Source organism: Tiliqua scincoides, chromosome 4 (assembly GCF_035046505.1).
Source record: "Tiliqua scincoides isolate rTilSci1 chromosome 4, rTilSci1.hap2, whole genome shotgun sequence".
Lineage (NCBI taxonomy): Eukaryota > Metazoa > Chordata > Lepidosauria > Squamata > Scincidae > Tiliqua > Tiliqua scincoides.
The window spans coordinates 87,841,525-87,848,333 of record NC_089824.1 but is presented as its reverse complement, the minus strand read 5'-3'; positions in this window follow the sequence as shown (position 1 = coordinate 87,848,333).

The window sequence follows — 6,809 nt, the reverse complement described above, 5'->3', positions numbered from 1 at the left end:
CAATTATCTGTAAGTAATGTATGTTTTCCTACCTCAGGCACATCTCGTGAGGCCCCAAGGACTAAAGTGCTGGAGGCACTTTTATTATGTAACTGCCATTTAATATAAATTATTTTACTGCATCAGGTACAGAACAATAGCGCCAAAGATTTCAGAAGGGGGGCCATTGGGGATCATGAGAAATATAGAGCTGACAAAAGCTTAACTGACAAGAAAGAGAGAAAATCCAGAGGAGATTTCTTTATAGGGTTTTGAAGATGCTCAAGAGCAAAGAATTCCTTAGACCAATCCCCACATGGCAATGCAGAGGCTCTGGCGCTGGCTATGCTGCATCCTGTGGGGGATTTTTGGCTGTTGGAGGTCTCCATGGGGTAACAAGGCATTCATCCCTTTGCCCCTGGGTAAGCCTCAGCGGCCGCAATGGCACAAGTCCACATTGATCCATGCAGGCGGAATAGGCTTGGGAAGGGGGTTTAGATACAGTGATTGGTGCCACCAATCCTACCCCTCTTAGGCCCAATCTATCTATCTTAGGCCCAATCCATCTTGCCCTTTGCCCATCTACCCCTTGAACATCTTGTTGCTCCTGTTTCCAGCCCCGCCCATTCAACCCCCTCTCTGCCCTGTTTCGATGCTTGCACCAGATTGACCTGGCCAGCAGGCCTCTGTTGCTCCATCAGCCATGTTGGCATGCCTTCCTGTTGGCATGCATGGTTCTTGCGCTATCACAAAATGCTTTACTGCACTTTTTTGACAGCATGGGCAGACATAACACATGTTCTTCTGGCGTAGGCTCAAGGACTGGGCCATAAGACAGTTTCCTGTGAAATTAGCAAATGCCATTGTTTACTTCATGTTAAATATTCACAGTGTCACCCCAGGTCAGCAGCCTATGTTGCTGTAAAGTTAAATTTGACACTTGTATCTTTGTGATTCCCCTGGGGGCTGGGGATAAGAATAGGCCCTCAGTTTGGCTGTACTTGTTGTAAGAGGCGACTAAACAGCCACCGGGTAGATGGGACTCGTCAGTCTGGGAAGGCAGCTCATCTGAGAGAAGGAAAACTCTGATCCCAAACCTCCACTGCCTTGTGGCTACATCCAGTTATGGAAAAGGCTTCAGGAGTCAACCTCGAGGCAAAATCAGGAGCCGGAATCCCTGAGGCAGTTCATGGCTGAACACAGTCACGTTCTGGCAACTCCTGCGACGCCGCTGGAACCAACCGTATTGGCCTCTGCCTTTCCATTGGACCATTTCAGCAACGTGGAGAGGGGGGATTTGCTGCATGGGTAACAGCCTATCCTCCATAGCTACTTTACCCAGGCTTCGCGCACTGGAGAGGACACTGTTCCAGAACCACCATTCAGAGCGTGACACCATAGTCTTCCGAGACTGAAGGATGCCAACAACAACAAATCTTTGTGACAATTCAAGCTAGTGCCTTTATGACATCACTAGCAGGTGAACCAACCCTATTTCCCTTCTAGCATCTGCAGGATAAGAAACTCAAACTGGATAGTGGGAGATATGCATTTCATGCTGCTAATGTATGGAATTAGGTTAGGCATTCAGCCTTTTTTGACATTCTGCGGCTCATTTTAGACACGTCCTTACATTTTTGAGAAATGTGCTTCAACCTGGAAGTGCTTCTTCATTTGCAAAAAGAAGCTGTGAGGAAGCCTGATCAGGAGCAAGGCCACATTGTAAGGCTAACTTCTTCAACTTTGTGCTGTTTTTTTCCCCACAGAAAGTACCTGTGAAGCTGCTGTTTGTGGAGCAAATGGTAGGGATGGAAAACAATTTTCAGTGAGAAAATGAAGCAAGTGGCATGAGTAAGCTCCCTCTTTCCATGCACTGTGGTCCCAATCAAGGCCCTTCAACTTTTTTTCTTTTTTAAAGAGAGATACTTTAGGGTTTGAACCAGTTTCTCAACAAATCAAGTGAATGCACTTCTAGTTTGATCCTGTATGAACTATTCCAAGACACCTCCCTTTTTGCTTAAACTGTGGTATGCTGGGGCTTTAGCCTCAGAAGTTGTTTGTTTCTTTTTATTGTGATGGAGCCTAGGACTCTATTTTCTACTTTCTCTAAGTGGGACCTTTCCTATAATGCAGTGGTTCCCAAACCGTGAGCTGTGGCTTCCTGGGGAGCCACAGAAACCAGCCAGGGGAGCCATGGAATCCTAATTAAAACCATGCATCCCTATACAATGTATAGGACCGTAGCCCTAATGGGGAGCTGCAGACAATGGCCCAGTAGGTCAAGGGAGCTGCCGGACTTAAACATTTGGAAACCAATAGTCTTTCCTCACTGGATACTTCTTTTTTGTTGTTTCTCTCTCTTTCCTAATGATCAGCTCAGATTCTATCCTTCTTATAATTCCCCACATTTGCTTTAACTGAGCCTGCTCAGAATTTGAACTTGCTCACTTATATAAGCTTACATGCCAATCTTAACTACGGTCCCAATCAACTTTCCAGTGCCGATGCAGCTGCAATATAGCCCCAAGGTAGACAGAGGCCTCCATGAGCGCCCCTCCCACTTCAGGATGTAGCACCCTCTGGCTGCTCCCCCTCCATGACTGCCCCCTTTCAGGATGCCCGTTCGGCACGGCTGTATCAGCACTGGAAAGTTGGACAGGATTGGGCCCTAAATCCCCCCAAAGCAGTTGCACCACCGGGGCATGCGGTGCATTTTGTGGGAGGGCCCCCCTAACTAGAGGTAAGCCCCATTTGCCCAATAAGTCACCTCAGATCTGTGTAGCTACTTTTCTGGCACAGGTTCAAGGTAGAGGGGAAATGGAAAATAAATTTTGGTGCAAATCGTTGCTGCTGATATCCACCCTATTCCACCCACTGTTCTGCGCCCTTGCCTCACAGACACTCCCTCATTCCTTCCCCACTTTCTCCCCACCGCTCGCTTATGTGTTGTGGCGGGGACAACAAGCTCCAGCGGCGAAGCTGCAGTGCCACCGACTCTTATGGTGGAGCTTACAGAGTGCTACATGCAGCATCTGCAACCATTTTATGACAGGAGATCATTGTTCTGCTTTCATGAAACTCCCCCATGTGCCAGGCTGATCTTAGGGAGGAGTGGGCTGTGAAACACGTATTTCCCTGTGGGGGGGGGGGAATTGGGGTCTTTTGTGGACTGTGTAGAAAGCTTTGACTCATTTACTACACCCCTACAAAACAAGCTCTTTCACTTAAATCAGGGAAGAGCCTCAACACTACATCTAAACTTATATCAAGCTGGCAGGATCAGTGTTAGACTATTGATGTTAAGAGAGCCCTGAGAAATTATTGATTTAAAACAGAGTGAACAGATTAGATCTAGTATTACTGACTTGCCAATACTTATGCTGAGATAAACTTTTTTCTTCCTTTTAGAGAAAATACTTTCTGTGATCAGTTCCAAGTTTACAGTCAGCTAGTTTGCACTTAACGGACTCCCTGTATTGAGGTTTGTTAATCTGAGCAACTCAGCTCTTTCAGGCGCATAAATGTGCTGCTTAAGACAGTCAATGAAAACCATAGCATCTCCCTGCATACCCAGAGCAAATCGGAAAGGACCAAAAATCGCATCCGTCCTCCAGAGTGATGGAGCTGCCCATATCCATTACTGTCAATGACAGCACTGCCAAGCTCAGCATTAACCTTCCTTTATATTTCATTACTGTCTGTCACTCAGGGGAAGTTCTAATTGGACAGCTGTGTGAAACATGGCCAGTTTCCATCCTGCCAGAACAGCAACAAAATTAACTGAAACCCAGAGAAGGCAACCTTGAATGTCTGTTTATTTATTTCTATATGGAAAACAAGGTTGCCAGTTACCTTATGCAAATACACCTCACCTGTACAATTAGGGGAACAGTAAATATAAAAGATCCACAATGCTTACACAGATTGGATGGATCAGAACCTCTCTCTGTATGCATATTTTGCATTTGCTCACCTCCCACAAAGCTTGTCTGGGGTGAAAAAAGTATCCTCTTGCCACAAATATTTTAATTAAAATGTAAGGCTTATAATAGTAGTTCTAGCATTTGCACAGAACAGGTACATACAGTCAATCATAAATACAGTTGAATTGTTGCTCAGATGTTGCCCCACCCCAAACAAATTGTTGCTGTGTTCATATGTCCTGTTTAATTTCCCTCTCTCCTTATTCAGAAGGAGTGGTAGAAAATCAGATTACAGCTGCTCTACCGTAGCCATTACATTGTGTCTGTGCCCAGCTATGGAGACTCTGAAACACAGATTAGATAAATATCCATTTGGGGAGTGTTTCCAGTGCTGCCTTCTTGACCCAGTAAGCTGTAACAGCTCCAATATGTCAAGGAAATACATATTTAAGCTCCACTTAGAATGCAAATTGTTGACCTAACACAGCAGAGCTGCTCCTTAAGAACTGGTTCACTCCATCACTGAAATCCATGTTTGGGGATTGCTGGCCAAAGAAGATTATAGAAAGGTTGGCCTTGGAATGACAGTACATAAGTACACACATTTCTCACATGGTAGAGCATAATGGCTCTTGGTGAATTGCTGCAGTATGTAGAGCAGTGAAGTGATTAGATGACTGACAGATCGCGGAAATGAGCATTTAAATATGGAAAATGGCATGATAGAAGATCATTCATCTGATCTAGAAATAAAGATAAGTATTTAGAGGGAGCGTTTCTTCAAATTATTCATTGGTGTTTTAAGGAAGCCAATCAGTGTACTACAGCAGTGGTTCCCAACCAGGAGTATGTTTACCCCAGGAATACTTGCCAGAACCTTTAGGGGAACTTGAAAAGAATGTAATAATAGTGGGAAAAAGCAGATCTGTATTAGAATGCCATGCAGGGCTGGCAAGACAGGAAGGAAGACAGTCAGCTGGCTGCGAAATCCCCAGCTAGTTTCTGGTCATCAATTTGTGTATTATCAGATGTGGATCAGTCTTTGAAAACATATGAATTTGAAATAATAACAACGATATTAATTACAAACAATCTGCTAAAATGGGGGTACAATTTATGGAAATGGGCTGCTAAGTACACAAGTGAAAAAACATAGGGAACCACTGTACTACAGTATTGGGCTTACCATACAAAATATATTAGGACAAAATAATGCACTGCCTTCCAAAGTTGTGGGCATCCAAGTTATGGATGGCTGTGTCGTTGCTTTTGGGCAGGCACAGTACATCCTTTGGTGGTGCTTTCATGTGACAATGGCGCGATAATGCTAGGCCAGCAAGAACAAGCTATTTTGATTTACATACGTTTCAACTTACATACAGCACCCCGGAACTGAACTGGGATGGTGGTAGAGGACTCAGTGTAAAAGGCTTTGGATTCCTTAAAGTTCATAATCATGAACTGATATATTTCCAGTGGGATAGCATAGGCTGGTGAATTAAGACAGGCCTGCATAACTAGTGATACAGTAGTCAATGTTTTGTGACCCATCTCTCTCTCTCTCTCTCTCTCTCTCTCTCTCTCTCTCTCTCTCTCTCTCTCTCTCTCTTATACCCACCTCTCAGACACAGACAGACAGACACCAGTATCATTTTGCAATCCTTGGCAGGTATCCAAACTAGGAGTTTTATCAAGCCCATAGAGGCCCATTCTTAATTTCCACTTACCAACAGGGACTGACTCTTGTCCACATTCCTTGTCCTTGCTACTTCCTGGCAAGAAGACCACCCTTCTTAGGCGTCCCTTTCATAATAACAAAATGGAGCATTTTTCTCCCTGAAATAATTTATGTTTCATCTGTGAAATAAAAGTGGGATTGATTTTTGTATTTGCTTAGGTTTGTTCCTGGAACAAGTTGACTTGCACCATCAGTTGTGTCTTTAATTCATGCTCTATCTTGACATGACTATTCCTTATCCCTCCCAAGGACTGTCAGACTGTGACTTTTGGTGGGGAAAAATGTCAGATTTCACCCTGAACACATATTGTAGCTGTTGTTTTTGCCAATGAAAGAAATATCAGGCTGTACAGAATATCCAGTTTTAAGTACATTGCAGTTTATCCCCAAGTTTAGATGAGTTTAAATACAATATTACTTAAAACAATGGCCTTTTGAGACTTGTGAAATAAACATGAATGTAAAATGGTATTTGCAGCCAGACAAAAATGAGGATGAAATAAGCATGAAATGTCAGACAAAAAGGCCAATGACCAAGTGACCACATGAAAGATATCAAAACATTTCCCCTTGATTGAGTAATATTGTCATACCATTGTGCCTGATGATGTGTTACACAATTCTGGGGGAAGAAAGGTAAAGGAGATAGTGGCTTAGGTCATAAAGATGGCAAAGCTATGTATCACTTAAGACTATGCAGGTGATGGGGCCACGTACTGTCCATACAAAAACTAACAGCCCTATCCTGCCTAAATTGGGATTCAGCATGCACCACTGCCACAGATCCCATCCTTCCAGGCCTGATGCGCCCTCCTCCCTGTCCTATCACTGCCTTGTTCTACCACCCCTCCCTCTTTCTGCTCAAGCCCCCCCATTCAACCGCCCCTCCTTGCCTCCCTTCACCAACCAGCAAAGGCTTACCTGTTCCAGCAGGTGTCTGTGGGCCATCAGTGCATAGGAGGCTGCTTTACAGCTATAAAGTAGCACCAGTGTGCTAATTCTGCTATTTTGGGAGGGGGTTAGGATTTGACCACATAAAACCCTCCATATAGAAAACAAGAAAATATTTAACCCAGGAATTCTTCTTAAGACCTTGGGCGGGAAAAATTAATGGGTTTGCTATTTCTTAGGTTTTAAAAATAATTCTCAGAACATGCTTGGGCTTTCCC